The sequence below is a fragment of the Protopterus annectens genome, chromosome 2.part0, assembly GCF_019279795.1.
Source record: "Protopterus annectens isolate FY-2018-M chromosome 2.part0, PAN1.0, whole genome shotgun sequence".
In the NCBI taxonomy this organism is placed as follows: domain Eukaryota; kingdom Metazoa; phylum Chordata; order Ceratodontiformes; family Protopteridae; genus Protopterus; species Protopterus annectens.
Window position 1 is genome coordinate 1,519,791,109 of NC_056728.1, and position 19,266 is coordinate 1,519,810,374.

Here is a 19,266-nt window from a genome sequence, read left to right on the forward strand (position 1 = left end):
ATTAGAGCAGTAGTGGTGCTAATGGATGGTCTAAATCTATGTTGGGTTTTAGATAGTAGGAAGTTGGATAATAGGTGGGTAAGGAGTTGGTGGTGGATACATCTTTCTTTAATCTTTGATAAGGGTGATAGGATCACAATGGGATGGCAGTTGGAGAGGTCAGTAGAGGGGCCACCCTTGTGGAGGGGATGATATATGAGGTTTCCCATGATGATGGAATGGTGTGTTCCGTAATAGATCTATTAATTAGTAGGGAGATGGGGTAGGCAATGGCCTTGGGTGCAATTTGGAGATATTTGGCTGGTAGATTGCTGGTGTGAGCGTGGTTGGTTTGAGTTTTGCTAAGAGTTATTGAAAGGTTGATGTTGGTACTAATTGGGGTAAAGTTACTTTGGCATTTTGGAGGTTCTGGTTGGGTGGTGGGTGATATATCATTTATGAGTTTTGGTATGGAAGAGGTAAAATAGTTGTTGAAGTTTGAGGCTATGTCAAGGTCTGTGCTTTCGATGATTGGTGGTGGTGTAGTTGCTTTTCTGGGCTGGAGAATGCTGTTCACTGCAGCCCAGAATTTATGTGGGTTGTTATGTGTTTTCTTTGTAAGGAAATATAGTGATTTTGTTTGTCCATCTTGACCTGCTTTTTTGCTTTTTTCTTAGTTCAGAAAAAGTTTGTCTAGTTTTGAGTGTTTTGTATTGTTGCCAAATTTTCCAGGCTTTAGCCCTATCCTTTAGTAAGTTATTTGTGGTTTTATCTAGCCAGGGGCAGTGTTACTGAGTACCCTAATTGTTTCGAGTAGGACTAATTGGTTTAGAATTTCTAGGAATGTGGAGTTAAAGTATTCTACTGCATTATCCAGGGGGAGAGCTTTGAGGGGAGCCCAGTTAGAAAATTTTAGGGTTTCTGAGAATTGCTCTGAGGGGAAGTTTTTTTCAGGAATGGGTTTGTAGCAGGGAGGGTGGGTTGGTACATTTAAGCTTGTGCTGAAGGAGGAAGAGTTGAATTGTGGTCACTGAGAGAGCTGGGTAGTGCTCCACATTAGTGTGCAGTGTTGGGCTGGTTAGTGAGGATCCAGTCCAAGGTGGATTCTCTTTTGGTGGTCTTGTCAATACGTGTGGGTGAGTGTATGAGTTGGGTGAAGTTATATAGGTTTATGTGGTTGGTGGCTGTTAGGGAGTGTATACTGTTCCAGTCAATGTTGACATTGCCTAGGACTATAGTTTCTTGGGAGAAGGAGTGGGTAGCCCAGTGGAGTATAGATTCTAGGGTATTAAGGTTTTCCCCTGATGGTATATAGATGATGAGTAAGTTTAGTTGTTTTTTTCTGGTTAAGAAGGAGTTTGGTGAATAAAGTTTCAGCATTGTTAAAATTGGGGGGTTCTTTTTGTAGGAGCTGGACTTTTAAGTTGGATTTGTAAAGAAGGACAATGCCTCCACCTCTTCTATGTGCTCTATCTACTTTTAGTATGTTAAAGCCAGTTGGGGTTATAGAGTTGTCTTTAATATGGGGCTTAAGCCATGTTTCTGTAATGATCATTATATCTGGGTTTTATACAGAAACAGTTGAATGCAACTGTTCTATTTTGTTCATGATACTACAAATGTTTAGGTTCAGTATAAGTATGCCATTGAGTTTATGCTTAAATGAGAGGTTGGGGTTGGGTGGGTTATTGGAGATAGTTGTTGGGCCAGAGTTGGGGTGGATGTCCCCTCCTAGTAATAATTGAGCTGTTATGTTGCTAATGGTGTTAAGGTAGAATACTGCTAAGAAGTGGGTTCTGATGTTGGGGAGTTTTTGGATTGTGAGGTGTAATGAATTAGAGAGGTGAGTTAAAAGAGGAAAGGGTGTTGAGTGGCTGGGTATGTGTTTATATGTATGGAGGGGCTACATGTGGCATGGGGAAAGGTGGGGGATTTGATACAGTGTAGACTGAAGACTGAGTGGTTATAAGAGGTACTGATGGAGATTAAGTAGAGGCGGATGTATAGGGAGAGCAGAAGTATCGGGATGGTATGGTGATGGGAGTGGGGGGGTTGGATCATAGTGTCAATGAGATCTATGTATTGCAGAGAAGTGGGATGGGGAGAGAAGGGTGTGTGCAGTATATGCTTAGAGGAGTAGTAGAATGTGTTTAGAAATGGGTGGGTTGAGAAAAGGGGGGGTGGTAGCTTAGTGGTGTGTGGATGTGGCTATTGTAGAGTTGTGTGCATGTGATTGGGTGGTGGATGTGACAGATGCATCAGGTGATGTGGGTTAAGAATAAATCTATGAGTAGTGGGGGTGGGTGAGAAATGGGGGCAGGGTAGGGGAGTGGAGTGAGCACAAGCATCACCGAGGGTGAATGGAGCCGGGCTGCACCAAGCCATGCAGGTAAGTGACTACAGAGACAATCTGTAATCTTAATGGCAAATGCAATATGGTTAATGGAGGGAACGAAGATAGGCTAGTGATCAAAAAATGGGAAGAATAGTCTTGCCAGGACCCTAATAACTTTCAATAACTTTCCAGGGTCAAGGTTAACAGGTAAAAACTGAAAATTACTGGACTGAGGTGGGGGGCAGACAGAGAACACACAGCTTAGAGGGCTACAGTAAGGGTCCTAGGCTTAGTTGGATAGCTAGTAGGGAGTGGGTGGGGCCTGCTGCTAGAAAACACTTTCCCACTGCCAACCCTGGTGGAGTGCTAATAATAGGTATGTGTAAAATTAACTTTTTATTTTGCTTGAAACTAGGAGCCTGAGTGGTTGCTTGTTCATAGGGCTGTAAGCAGGAGGTTGCTTGTTGGAACTTGGGACCTGATGTGGTTTTCTTTTTCATGCTCTGTGATTACAAAGATGGAGAAATGTCAGTATTAGGTAGGGTTGTTTAAAAAAGCAAGAGAAACAACAATGAGTTGTAAGGTCAGATTAGACTACTAAAAAGTAGGAAGAGGACAGAGCTATGGGTGGTCCATAATACAACTATCGGACCTGTGGGGAATGACTAGAAAAATTACCTTAAAGCCTCAGTTGGAACAGATAATACAGTATATGTGCCTTTCTGGCCAATAGATGGCGTATATTGGGCAAGTTTTAATGTAGGTTAACTGCAGTGACCAGAACAAGTAAAGGCCAGTGAGCCACTTTTTTAGCATAAATATTATAAAATAGTAAAACTTTGTCACTTTTTAATATAAGACAAAAACTACTGCGTGTTTGAGTGGATGGGCTATGCAGTATTAAGCTACAAACAGTAAAAGCTCATAGCATAAATATTATTAAAATAGCAAAATGTTGTCACTTTTAATATAAGACAAAAGTTAAAATTTACTTGAGTGGATGAGCTGTGTAGTATTAAGCTACAAACAGTAAAAGCTATCAGTACTCATGTCCCTAGTCATCCAATTTCCAACTCTGTAACAGTTATTTCATTTATTTTTCCTTCCTTCAGTAAGATGTCTCCTGTTGCTTTCTCCATCTCTGTTGTGCTCTTCTTCATGTTGGAATAACAAGAACTACTTTAGTAACCCTCTGGCACCACCTAGTAAGTCCAAAGAGTCTTCACTTCCTGTACTGCATAGGAGTTCTTTATTTATATACAAAAAAACTCTTATTTACAAAATACTTACATATTTACAAATATTTACAAATGCACAAATATATAGACACATAAAACTGCTTGCCCATATTCATAATTTCCTTTACAATCGTACAAAATTTTCATCCCTATTGGACCTTGACTCCTTTTTCCATAACCATCATCTGATTGCACTTAATATTGTTGCTAAATCCATTTACCATTAAAAATAATTTCATTTATTCTTTCATTCTATACAACCCACATAAAATAAAATAACTTTTCATCTATTATTTTAACATATTCTTTACTTCTATTCTTATAATATCCATATTTAATGGTATCCCTGTTTATTTTATCCACTTCCTTCATATCTTTGAAAAAATCCTCTTTACATAGTTTTCCTGATAACTTTTTTACTCTTTTACATTTCAAAACCACATTGTTGTAGTTTCTTCTTCTTGACAATGCAAACATATTGTATCTCGTTTCTTTTTATATGATGTATTTCTCTTTACTAGCAGTTTATCTATTACCAATCTCCACAAACATCTTGACATTCTTGTTTCTGATTTCATCATTTGATTCTTGTTTTTATAGCTTTAATTTTTTCATCTGTTAGATTTTCCCATGGTTTTACATAATAATGTTTTATAATTGCATTCTTATACCTTACCTTTCTATAATTTTCTATATTATCAATTTTTATTTTCCACAAAAAATATCTTTTGGTATCATTTTATTTCTTCATTTATATACTATTTTTCTCTTTTATGTTTTTACCATATCCCCAAATCTGTCACAATTATATGTATACAATTATACTACTAATCTCTTATCATTTTCATTTATCCACTTTATCGCTTTGTACAAATTTAATGAAGCAGCATGTGCCACTGCATTAATTAACCCTAAACTCCTTCCTCTTTATTTGCATACAAAACTCTTCTTTTACTGGGTTTAATTTAGAACCTGATTCTTCTTCTTCTTCTTCTTTCGGCTGCTCCCATTAGGGGTCACCACAGTGGATCATCTGTTTCCATTTCTTCCTGTCTTCTGCATCTTGCTCTGTCTCATCAACCACCTGCATGTCCTATCTCACCACATCCATAAACCTCATCTTAGGCCTTCCTCTTTTCCTGTTACCTGGCAGCTTCATCCTTAGCATCTTTTTCCCAATATACTCAGCATCCCTCCTCAGCACATGTCCAAACCAATGTAATCTTGTCTCTCTGGCTTTGTCTCCAAACCTTCCAACCTGGGCTGACCCTCTAATATACTTATTCCTAATCCTGTCCACCCTTATCACACCCAGTGCAAATCTTAACATATTTAACTCTGCCATGTCCAGCTCTGACTCCTGCCTTTTTGTCAATGCCATTGTCTTCAACCCATATAACATAGCTGGTCTCACTATCCTCTTGTAAACCTTTCCTTTCACTCTTACAGGTACTCGCCTGTCACAAATCACTCTTGACACTCTTCTCCACCCACTCCATCCTGCCTGTACTCTCTTCTTCACTTCTCTTCCACACTCACCATTACTCTGAACTGTTGATCACAAGTATTTAAACTCATCCACCTTTGCCACCTCTACTCCCTGCATCCTCACCATTCCTCTATCCTCCCTCTCATTCACACATATATATTCTGTCTTAGTCCTACTGACCTTCATTCCTCTTTTCCCTAGAGCATATCTCCACCTCTCCAGGGTCTCCTCCACCTGTTCCCTACTCTCACTACAGATCACAATGTCATCTGCAAACATCATACTCCATGGAGACTCCTGTCTGATCTCGTCTGTCAACCTGTCCATCACCACGGCAAATAAGAAAGGGCTCAGAGCTGATCCCTGATATAATCCCTCCTCCACCTTAAACGCATCCATCACTCCCACTGCAGATCTCACTGCTGTCACACTACCCTCGTACATATCCTGTACCACTCTTACATACCTCTCTGTCACTCCCGACATCTTCATACAATACCACAACTCCTCTCTAGGCACCCTGTCATATGCTTTCTCTAAGTGCACAAAGACACAATGCAACTCCTTCTGATGTTATCTGTACTTCTCCATCAACACTCTCAGAGCAAACATTGCATTGGTAGTGCTCTTTCCTGGCATGAAACCATACTGCTGATCACTAATCATCACCTCCCTTCTTAACCTAGCTTCCACAACTCCTTCCCATAACTTCATGCTGTGACTGATCAATTTAATCCCTCTGTAGTTACTACAGCTCTGCACATCACCCTTATTCTTAAAAATCGGTACCAAAACACTTTTTTTCCATTCCTCAGGCATCCTCTCACTTTCCAAGATTACATTAAACAGTCTAGCTAAAAACTCCACTGCCATTTCACCTAAAGAGCTCCATGCTTCCACAAGTATGTCATCTGGACCAACAGCCTTTCCATTCTTCATCCTCTTCATAGCTATCCTGCTTGCTAATCCATTGCACTTCCTGATTCACTATCACCATATCATCCAACATTCTCTCTCTCATTTTCTTCATTCATCAGCCCCTCAAAGTACTCTTTCCATCTGCTCAACACACTCTCTTCACTTGTGAGTACGTTTCCCTCATTATCCTTTATCACCCTTACCTGCTGCACATCTTTACTAGCTCAGTCCCTCTTTCTAGCCAGGTGGTACAGGTCCTTTTCTCCCTCCTTAGTGTCCGGCCTTTCATACAACTCTTCATATGCCTTATCTTTAGCGTTTGCCACCTCTCTCTTTGCCATGCACCTCATCTCCTTATACTCCTGTCTACTTTCTTCGTCTCTCTGACAATCCCACTTCTTCTTCACCAACTTCTTTCTCTGTATACCCTCCTGTACTTCCTCATTCCACCACAAGTTCTCCTTGTCCTCCTTCCTCTTTCCAGATGTCACACCAAGCACCTTTCTAGCCATCTCCCTTAATAGCTTTGCTGTAGTTATCCAGCTATTCGGTAACTCTTCGCTGCCACCAAGTGCATGTCTTAACTCTTCCCTGAACTCCACCTCACAATTACCCTTTTTCAATTTCCACCATTTGATCCTTGGTGCTGCCCTCACACTCCTCCTCCTCTTCTTGATCACCAATGTCATCCTACAAACCACCATCCTATGCTGCCTAACTACACTTTCCCCTGCCACCACTTTACAGTCTCCAATCTCCTTCAGACTGGCCCTTCTACATAAGATATAATCCACCTGTGTGCATCTTCCTCCACTCTTGTATGTCACCCTATGCTCCTCCCTCTTGTTAAAATATGTATTCACCACAGCCATGTCCATCCTTTTTGCAAAATCTACTACCATCTGACCTTATGCGTTCCTTTGCTTAACACCATACCTACCCATCACTTCCTCATCCCCTCTGTTCCCTTCACCAACATGTCCATTGAAATCTGCTCCAGTCACCACTCTCTCACCCTTGGGTACGGTCATCACCACTTCATCCAACTCACTCCAAAATTTTTCTTTCTCATCCATTGCACACCCAACTTGTGGAGCATATGCACTAACAACGTTCATCATTACACCATCAATTTCCAGCTTCATAAACTTCACTCTATCCGACACTCTTTTCACCTCCAAAACACTCTTAGCATACTGTTCCTTTAGGATAACCCCTATGCCATTTCTCCTCCCATCTACACCATGATAAAACAATTTGAACCTGCCTCCAATACACCTAGCCTTGCTCGCCTTCCATCTGGTCTCTTGCACACACAATATACCAACCTTCCTTCTGTCCATCATATCAGCTAGCTCTCTCCCTATACCAGTCATACTGCCAACATTCAAAGTTCTGACCCTCACTACCACAGTCCTAGCCTTTACTTGCCTTCAGGCATGCCTTCCCCCTCTTCTCCTCCTTCGGCCAACAGTAGCCCAATTTCCACCAGCACCCTGCTGGCCAACAGTACTGGTGGCGGTTGTTAATCCGGGCCTTGACCGATCCGGTATATATATCTGTACTGTTGTCTGCATTCATGATTTGGCAAAATTTTATGCCAGGTGCCCTTCCTGACACAACCCTCCCCATTTATCTAGACTTGGGACCGGCACAAAGAAATGCACTGGCTTGTGCATCCCCAGTGGCTGGGTTAAAAATTTAGAACCTGATATAAATGGGAAAAAAAAAATATATATATATATATATATATATATATATATATATATATATATATATATACGTCTGCAATACCTCCTTTTCAAATAATGTTGGAAATATAAATAAATTTGCCAAGTATGGTACTTCTCCATAAGTAGTGAATTTATCAAATAAGCCTTTTTTCTGAATAACTTATATATTCTCCTGTAAAGACATATTTGTTTTATCTCTTCTATTGTTTTCCCATTGAGTTCTTATTATATCTTTATTCCCAAATTTTGTACCTAACACAGAAATTTTTTCATTGTAAAATATATGCCCTGTATTTACTACAATGCCTAAACCTTTACTTGGCTTAACCAGCCATTTACATGTATTTTGCTTTATTATTATTATACACTGAAAAACATAATTTCCTAACATTCTCTTATATTATTTCATTATTACTCATAACATTTCATGTCCAGTTTTATCAAATGCCTCATTAAAGTCTCCTATCATGATTTTTGCTTCTTATTTTCTATTGATAATATCATCCACAGTCTCTCAATACTAATTCTTGACAGGCCTTCCCCTTTATACTGTACATGCTATCTTCCATAATGTTTTCCATTTTAGTTTCAAATTTCTTTTGAATTATTTTCATAAAGAACTTATCATCATTATTATTGGATACTATCAGTCTCCAGTTTTGTAATTGCCTTCTATTTCTTTCTTCCATATGAATTTGAGTATTCCACTACGAAATTGTTTATACATAAAACCTTCATTTAACCATTCATTCAAAATCTTTCAAAATGTATGTATATTTTTTGCAAATGTCTTACATTTGTTATACATTTCATACCCTATTCCATCTGGTCCTGCAACTGAATCTATATTTACTTGTCCTAATAATTTTTCTAGCTCATTTAAAGAAATCTCCTTTTCCAGCTCTTTATTTTCTTTTTCCCTTAGCTGTTTTACTTTCATTCTTTTTGTTAACATTTCTTGTACATGTTGTACTACACTATGCACAATCCTTTCCTGAGTTCTTTCTATTTCTCCTTTTACATTTGTTTTATTTCTCATTACACTACCATTTCCTTTACTAATCTGTTTAAGTAACTCAATGCTTCTTTTCTTTTCTGTGTAAAAATATCTTTGCTTATATGATCACTCTTGTATCTTTTCTTGATTTCTTGGATAAAATTATTTTTCTTTGTTAAAGTAATTTGTATCATTATGTTCTAAGTCTTCCAATTCATCATTATATGTTCTTTTATATTTTTCTTTCTCTACTTTTCTCACATCATATTGCCACCGTAAAAAAAAAATTTATATTTTTCCTTAAATATCATCCACCATCAGACTGAATTATAACATTTTCTCATGGTAATATTATCTTTCCATCACTGCATTACTAATCTCTTTTCTTCTTCATTCTATGTTTTCTCATTTATCCTTTTTATTCATTTGCCTATTTTTACATATTGCTTGTTTTCCTTTATCTGTAGCCATATTGCAAGATGTCAGAAAATCATGTTTCAGATGTATCCCCATCTCCAATTACTGGGCCTTATGATACTATAAAATAATTTATTTAATTTCTGTGCATATCCCTTTTGTAAGTCCATGACTCTTTGCTCAAGAGTTTAAACGTACCACATCTTGTAACATCTAACATTTTTCTGATAGCATTTCCTTTTTGTGCTTGCTTCTTAAATCATTATTAAATTCTCCCATTATTATAATATTCATATTTATCACTACATAGTCTAAAATCTGATGAAATCGTTTTTTTTTCCTTTCCTTCAGTTACTAAAAGCATATAATGTTACAATTCCATATACTCTTTCTTTCCATTTTAAATCTTCAATGTTTGCTGAAGTTACACATACCCCAGGATTCAGCAAGCTCTGGTGTGCAGGAATAGTGCAGGAGCTGCTGGAGGCAATATGGCTGCCGAGAGATCCAGGAACAGGCTCCCAGGATGTGCACGAGCGGTCCTGCGCTATTCCTGCATGTTCACAGCTCCTGTATGCTAATTACCCCATTTGTAGGTGATAACCATGCAAATGAGGTGAATTAGCAATCCAGGAAGCTGTCAGCCTTCCATGCAGGATTAGTGCAACCTGCAGAAATGCACTCGGTTAGTAACTGAGTACATTTCTGCAAACTAAAAAATGGAGCCATGACAGCTCCAAATAAAGGGTGTATATAATGTGGAAAGCATGCCAATGGCCATATATATGGTCACTGACATGGAAAACAGTTGCAAAAAAAAAAAAACTTTTTTTGGCTGATTTCAGGTGTTTAAGCATAGGGCAGTGGAGCACAAATGAGTTCAGTCAGAAAATAAAAGTAAAACCATGAAAAAGGCATTTTCTGCAAAATCACAATTTTGACATTATAGTCAATGGCAGGCAGAAGACAACAAGGCCAGTGAATAGTGGTTGCTAAGGGGGAAGGCTCAATGTGGGACTTGTAACTAGGCATTAGCAGGCAATTCTATGCAAATGAGGGGAATGATACGGAATCACAGATTTCCCCTCATGGCTAGCCTGCACCCAACCATGTAGGTGCAGGAAAACCATGGTGCAAGCTTAAGAGTTAGCTGACATCATAGAGGGGTGAGTCAGGCATACTGTAAGCTTATTGGAACTCCATGACTCAGGTTTTCCCTTAGCTTAGCAGAGCTAAGGAAGGGGTTGTGTCTGAAGCTGTCAAGCACACTTTACATTGCCTAAATGGGTGTGTGCACCATGCACTGGGTTTAAAAAAAAAAGTAAACCAGGAAATAGCAGCGCCATTCACATCTGAGCACTGGGTTTGTTCAGTGCACCTCAGGGTTTAAACAGGAAGGCAATGGGAAGGGAAAACAGCAGTAGGAAGGTAATCAAGGAGAACTATCATAGCTGGCAGGTGAAATGTATCAGAATCAGTCAATTACACAGGCAGCAGCCCAGCACACTAATATAAACTATGCAAACACCTTTGCCACTATTTTTTCCCACAAACTCTACACCATTGGTGTACACAAACAGGAACATTTTACCTAACAAAAGCAACAAAATGATTGGGGCTGCATTTTCTCTCATAAATCAACATGTGGAAGAGGCTGAGGGTAGTGAGGATGAGAAAGCTAATGACTAACCCACAGTGAGGAGAAGTAGAAGAGTGTACAGACCCAGGGTAATCTACCTGGGGCTACATGAGCTGGAGATGGTGGAGCACTACAGAGTGGACAGGGACCTCCTACAGAAAATTGTTGAGCTGTGTCGGCCACGCCTCATACATAGAACCAACAGAGAGGAACCCATCCCAGTAGATACCAAGGTATGTGTAGGCTTAAGAATACTAGCCACAGGTAACTTCCAAAGGCCAACTGAGGATATCATGAGGATCTCACAGGCATCAGCATCCAGGGTACTCCACCAGTTCCTGGATGCCATGTAAGCACATGCTGGTGAGCACATATATTTCCTCAATACACGTGCGGTGTTGGCCAGCAATATGCGTCTCTTCCACCAAATAGCAGAATACCCTGAGGTAGTGGGTGCTATAGACTGCATGCACATACACATCAAAGCACCACCCATTGAGCAGGGTAGAGTCTACATAAACAGCAAGGTCTTCCCCTCCATCAACTGCCAGGTCATGTGCGATGCCCAGGGCATTATAATGAATGTGTTGCTGGCAGCCCTGGAAGCTACCACGTCTCCCACATCTGGCATATGACGCAGCTGTACCAGAGATTTGCCAATGAGGACATCCCATATGGCCACCTAGTGGGGGATGCTGGTTACACACTGGAGCCATGGCTGATGACACCCATCAGAAATGCACACACACCCAAACAAGAACTCCGAAACGCACAGAACAGAATCATAATAGAGTGAGTGTTTGAAATGCTCAAGTCAAGATTCCAGTACCTGGACATATCTGGTGGAGTCTTGCAGTATTCACAAGCTACATGTACCCAGATTGTCATTGTATGTGCCATACTACACAAAATGATCCTGCGGAAACAGCTGAAGCAGGAACAGCATGGGGCAGGGCCACACAGCCCCCCACCATTGCCAAGGCCTGCACAGGCATAGAGTGACTTGGAGGAGGAACAAACTGAGCCTGCCCCAATAGGCAGAAGGAGAAATGCCCAGTATGCCCAGGCCTTGGCAAAGAGGCAACGCATAGCACATGCACTTACATGGTAAGAACCCATGGAAGGACACAATTCACTCCAACTCACACATACAGTAAAAGGGATGACAGACATGACACTACCTGTGCTTAACCATGTATAGGGAGTGTACTATGTGCATCCTACATAGTCCGCCCTCCAGCACTATCCTCAATACTGGCACAGTCACAAGGTAAGTCTCGCTCAATATCAATTGCTGAATGGAATAGTATGTTCTGCTACCTGTATCTATGGTATGGATGTGCGCATGTTAGGGAATCGGGTGGTTGAATGGGATGCCAGCAGATAGTAGACACCTATATCGGCAGCATGAAATCCTTAACAAATACTGTTGTCAACATTGTAGGCAGTACTAGACAAGGAGACAAAACCCACTGCAGGACATGTGGTGGGCAAATGTGTGTCCATAGGACACACACATATGCATGTCAGTGTGGCTCACATACCCAACAACAGTCTCAGCCAGCAGGACTGGTGGAGACAAACACAAAGAAAGGCTGGGCCTCTGATTGGTGGCTATGGAGACCTACACAGAGAGACTAAAACAGTTCAGGCAGTGGGATGTTAGTTCTGAAGGGTAAGAAGTCTGAAACTGAAATGTAGGTCAATAAAACCTAAGAACTGTAGTACACTGATATGCCTCTAGTCTGCATGATAGGTCAGAATACAGAATGAAATGGAGTACCTGAAATACCAGTACAGTCATAGCAAATGTGTACAGTTGCCAGTTGTGTCTGCCCACCCCCCACAATCCTATGTAGAAATGTAGTAACATGTATGTGTAGGTATAATGACAGTGGAGCACAGATTACCTGAGCTGGCCAAAGAAGCAGGATAGATTGTAGCACATGTACAATATGCAGGGCTGTGTGTGTTAGGTTGGTGTGTGTTGTATATTGTGTGAAAGTGGTCAGCATGTAGGCATGGTGGGTTGCGTCCTGGTGGCCAATGGCCAGGACTGTTGATGACAGGGCCAAGTTCTCACAACTGCAGTGCCAAACACAATGCATCCCAGCAAGACACATTCCAGCAGTAATCCATACTAATTGTTCAGCTGTAATATCTGTCACCATCTGAAAGATGGACATGGCATGAATGTGGGCCCAGACATACAAACAGTACATAGATGGAAGTACCCTAAACAGAGAGTGTATAAAATGTTACTGTCAAATGGACACACCTTTGGAATTGTACATACAGGTTAGCAGCACATTAGTTGGCTGTGTAGTATGGAATACTGATGTCATCTTGCCAAACATTGGCAGACCACAAAAGGCACAGGTATGAAGTACTGAGAAACTGCTGATGTCCCTGTACAAGCCAGCATAAGTGGAATGCCCCACATATATCTGTGAGTCAGCTGCAAATAGCTTCCATAGCACACATGCACCCAGCTCACCCCACCATCAGCCACAGGTACCTCACAGGTCTTATCCCTGCTGTTGGGAATGAGTATAATATGACCCCCACCTCTGTATGGGAATAGCCACAGAATTCAGCATGTTGAAGAGGTGTCCCATGCAGTTGTGCCCTAAGCTGTAAGCAGCACCCTGCCAGCATCCACAACAATGGATCAATAAGGACAGAAACTATTGACATTAATACCTTGCACACCTACCCTGTCACCCCAGAGGAATATAGTGGCTTGCAGCCTGGGACTGTAGGAGTGACACAATGCACTGACCTGCTACAGATGGCCTGCATCACTACCAAATCACTTAAACTCCTCTGTCAAAGACCTGTGTCTCACCTGTAGTGCCGATGTATGTTATTTCATGGACTCCCAAATAACAACATAACATAGTCCACAGAACCCAAATGCAAGGCCATGTTGACATATCCCAGCAGCATGTCCACCATGTCCCACTGCATGAAATGTGGACCAACCCCTAAATACTGCTGGGATGAAGTTATAACTATAGGGATACTTATCAGTAAACGTTTGCATAATGTTCGGAAGAGGTTAAAATAACAGAGGGGGGGGTAGAAGCATGGACGCCATGGAGTGTGTGAAGTCTGAAACTCAGCTGTGTGCACATACTATCCCTGCCTGCAAACACAGGAATAGGTGGCTACAAACCTGCTCACAAACCACAATGTGAAGGGTTATTGACCAGAAATATGAGCCCTCCCTCTGGATAACCTGTGTGAATCTGTGCAGCTGTGAGGTATGGCCACAGCAGGATATGGCCATACTGTCATGTTGATGGATGTACAAGCATGGGGTCCTCAGGCACCACAGTACCAAGGTGTTGTACCATTTACACAGACCCATCAGCAAGTGTCTGCAGCTCCCCCTCCAGAATGGCATGACTGTGCAAGAATACGTATGCTGCAGACCACAATACTGGATACAGCTTCATTCATCCTGTGTTCCCCAGGAAATTACTGCAAGCAAATTACCTGTCAGTAGTTGATGACATAAAACATCATAGTGTAAAACAGTACATACATCTGAATATCTCTGCTAACACCAAACCATGTAGCAGAAGCAGCACAGACACAATTACTTACAGTAACCCACTATCTTTTGCCCATTGTGACCCCATATTTTTAACCGATCTACAGATATCCTGCAGAAACAGGTTGCTAGCTGTAGGTGTAGACCACAAAAGCCTGCACTGGAGTACAACCTACCTGGAATGGATTCACCTATTCAGTATAGAAGGTCATACTGAGCATGCTCCCACACCGACAAGTGAAGCCCATGTCCGACAACAAAATACTGAAAGGTCATACTGGGCATGCTCCCACACTTAGAGAAATGAAGCCCATGTCTGGAAACAACAGTGGACTATACATATCTGACAGTCACAGATGTTTGTCCACACACTCCACATTGAGCACCAGTCATGCTTTGCACACACATCAGATAGGAATACACACATATCCAAGGACAACACACTATAATAGGTCAAACTATAAATACATAATGCTATAGTATGCTTTACTAGTTAAGTAGGAGTTTTAATCCCAAACATGGCAAAGAGCTTCCCATCATGAGGACTGTCCCACCCAGCACACATCCATTGCCTACTTTGGCAAGCCTGATGTGATGTCAATCACTGTAGACATTTTATTCTAGTATCCCTCAGCACTATAGTGTCTGTGATGCTTGTGATAACTGTGTAACATGACTGTACAAGTCAGTATTCATCTAGCAGTTTTAATCCCAGACATGGCAACTATCTGTGTTTGTCTGTGGAGGAGTCATGCTTTTGAGGCTATCCACAGTCACTACAATTTCCATTGCCCTACTTTGGCAAGCCTGATGATGTTATTCTCCTTGAAATACACCTTTGGTGAAAGAATAACTCTGTAATCTCTGTGCCGGGTGCTGTAATTGTGTGATGCTGTACTGTGATGTACTAGTTAGGTAGGAATTCGAATCCCAGACACAACAACTGTAAAACTCTCTGTGTGTCTGTGTTTGTTTGCCTATGTAGGGATCAATGCTTTTGAGGCCATTCACAGTCACTACACTTTCCATTGCCCTACTTTGGCAAGCCTGCTGATGTCATTCACCTTGAAATACACCTTTGGTGAAGGTGTAGACTTGTTATCTCAGTGGTGTGTGCTATTACTGCATAATGTTGTAGTGTGATGTACTAATTAGGTAGGAGTTCTAATCCCAGACATGGCAACTGTAAAACTCAGTGTGTGTTTATTTGTCTGTGTAGGGATCAATGGTTCTGAGGCCACTCACAGTCACTGCACTTTCCATTGCCCTACTTTGTCAAGCCTGCTGATGTCATTCACCTTGAAATACACCTTTGGTAAAGAAGTAAGCCTGTAATCTCAGTGGCATGTGCTATAACTGTGTAGTGTGATGTACTAATTAGGTAGGAGTTCTAATCCCCCACATAGCAACTGTGAAACACTGTGCATGTGTGTTTGTTTGTCTGTGTAGGGATCAATGTTTTGAGGCCATTCACAGTCACTACAGATTCCCTTGACCTAATTTAGCAAGCCTGCTGATGTCATTAATCTTGAAATACACCTTTGTTGAAGGAGTAGCCCTGTAAGCTCCATGAGATCTGTGGCTCATTCTATAACTGTGTCATGTAATGTACTAGCTTGATAGGAGTTCTAATCTCAGACATGGTAACTGTGAAACTGTGTGTGGGTGGGTGTGTGCATTTGTTTGTCTGTCAGTATAGGGATCAATGTTTTTATGGCCATTCACAGTCACACTTTCCATTGCCTTACTTTGGCAAGCCTGCTGATGTCATTCACCTTGAAATACATCTTTGGTGAAGAAGTACCCATGAAAGCTCCGAGGCCCATGCCAGAACTGCATAATGCTATATTGAGATGTACTAGATAAGTAGGAATTCTAATTCCAGACATGGCAATTGTGAAACTGTGTGTGTGTGTTTGTCTGTGTAGGATCAATGCTTTTGAGGCCATTCACAGTCACTACACTTCCCATTGTCCTACTTTGGCAAGCCTGCTGATGTCATTCACCTTGAAATACACCTTTGGTGACAGAGTAGCCCTGTAACCTCCATAAGCTCTGTGGATCATGCTGTATCTCTGTAATGCTGTTGTGTAATTTACTAGCTTGATAGGAGTTTTAATCCAAGACACAGAAACAGTGTGTGTGTGTTTGTCTGTATAGAGATCAATGCTTTTGAGGCCATTCACAGTTACACTTTCCATTGCCCTACTTTGGCAAGCCTGCTGATGTCATTCACCTTGAAATACACCTTTGGTGAAAAAGTAGCCATGTAAGCTCCAAGGCCTGTGCTATAACTGCGTAATGCTATAGTGAGATGTATTAGTTATGTAGGAGTTGTAATCCCAGACTTGGCAACTGTGAGACTCTATGTGTTTGTGTGTGTGTGTGTGTGTGTGTGCGTGTGTGTGCGTGTGTGTGTGTGTGTGTGTGTGTGTGTGTGTGTGTGTGTGTGTGTGTGTGTGTGTGTGTGTGTGTGTGTGTGGGTTGTCATCTGTATCCTGTGTGGAGGTAGGTGTGACTGTGTAATAACAGGACTCATTGTGGGGTCAGTTTTGCATATTTCTTATATGGAGGACCTATTATATTTTACAATGTCCACCTTACACGGAAAACATATGTCAAACAGCAGAGAGGCTGGTGTAAACAATCCATACCCCTACATGTGACATTATGGATTGGGGAACAATATAGGCAACCCCTGTATTAGCCGGAGAAAACTCTCCACCCATGTCTCATACACAAACACACTTGGCTAGGCAACAACCACTATGTTGGTAGTTCCCTGCATATTGCCCACAGATGGTAACCATGGTGTGATTGCAGTGGACTACAGAGGACATGGCACCCTGTTCCATCCCTACAATAGGCAAATTATTGCATAAAGTGGTCTTTTGCTATGTTCCCCACTGGACGCCTGCAACAACTGTAGAGTTAACAAATGTAACCAACAAAGGGAATATCATGCCTTATACACCTGCCTTGTATGGACATATACCACTAACACCAGTGAATACCTGTATCATGCTGTTAATGTAGGTGCAGGATCAACTTGAGTTCCATTGCCAGTTATCACCATATGAGGTTAGGAATGCCACATCAGATGATAGCAATCTGTCCACATAACATGCCCCAGACACCCCAGGTGCAGGTCCACATGTCACAGAACATGCATGTGGGATATGTGCACATCCCGGACACCGTCCATGTTATGGAATATAAAACACATACATGGCAAGCATTGCACAGCACTGGCCACCCACGATAGTAACCCAGATGACTTAATGGTGAATACAATACCCACCTGTGTGGGCCAATCCAGAGACTACACCCCTGAGCAACACTGCAGACCATTGTCATGTGGCCTGATGCCAAGGTATACCCTTTGCCTAGCCTTGTACAGCCTTCTGACACAGTCAACCACTACACAACTTTGAAACAATAAACCCATGCATGTCAGTACTGGCAAACTTGTGTCTGTGTGTGTGTGTGGAGATTAATGATTTGGAAGCCATTCACACTCACTACACCTCCCATTGCCCTATTGAAGCATGCCTTCTGATGTCAGTCACCTTGATACATCCTTTGCCCATATATCAGCCTGATAACCTCTGTGGTGCATGTGATACCTGAGTAATACTGTAGTGTAGCAAACAAGTTATTTAGGAAGCTAATTCTGACCCTGCCAACTATGATAATGTGTGTGAGTCCCTGACAGAGTGTAGGTGCGTCGTCCTTGACACTTGCTTTTGTGGACAGGCACATGTACTACACCTACCTTATTCCTCCTTTATCACTGTTGCTGATGTCACTCACCTTCAAATATACCTTTGGACAGCTCTCCAAAATGTAAGCTCTGTGGCGCATGTAATAACTGAATAAACATGTAGTGGCATTACATAGTCAGGCAGGGGGTTGAAACCCTATACTGGTGAGTGCATGACACAAACATATCTAGCTTTTACTATCCTACCCCCTTCCTTTCTTACTTTGTCTCTGTCTGTCTCTCTCACTCCCTCTCTAATGGATGTGGAGAAATATGATTGCTTTGCTTAGGCAGCAGCTTGTGTTTTTTAAGTGATGCTCATGATCAGCTGATGGCCTGTGCATGAATTGCAGCCCCTCACTAGCTCTTTGCATGTGGAACAGCTGTGGTAACATTCCCATAGTCAATTGCATGGAAACACACTCCTATAACTAGGAACATCATGTGGGTGTTGGCCCTTTTCATTCACTGACAGCAGGACTCCATGTCAATTTTTGGCAAACAGCAGCACAGAAGGTAGTGTGATATACCTCTTACAACATACACTATGGAGATAGGCAAACAAACAGGAAGGGGATGTTCCAGACATGAGCACACAATGTAAGTCTTGCTCTTCTACTTTTCAAGTAATGTTGGTTTAACAGGGTTTGTGTGGATATGGCTGGTCTACATGATTTAATACCTGTCAGGACAGTGTTATGTGGTTGAGGAAACCCCTACCTGTAGGCTATCTGCAGACTGGCCAGTGTTTGGAGTCTTACATAAGTTGTGTTACTCACAGATGACCTATCTTTAGAAATTCAGTAGCATAGTCTGAGGATTGCAATCAGTACATGGTGACAGCCATGAGAGTTACTGACTTCATATTTCTCAGAAGACATATGTCACAACAAAAACTGTTACACCAGTAAATGTATAAGGTTATCACAGCAACATGTCAATATTGGCACTGTGTTTGTGCCTCCAGCCACAACTCTGTCAACCTTTGTACATATGTCATGCAGTAAGAGGTGCATATGTTCAGTACACCATTATTTATTGACATCATACCTGATAAGCCAGTGAGATATCAGACTGCTAGACATGTTATGTATAGTAGGGGTTATATTTGAGGACAAAACCTGGACATTCTTTTGTAGTGTGTACAGTAGTGAGGTCTGTGTACTTATGGTGATTGTCAACAGAGTGTGTATTGCGTA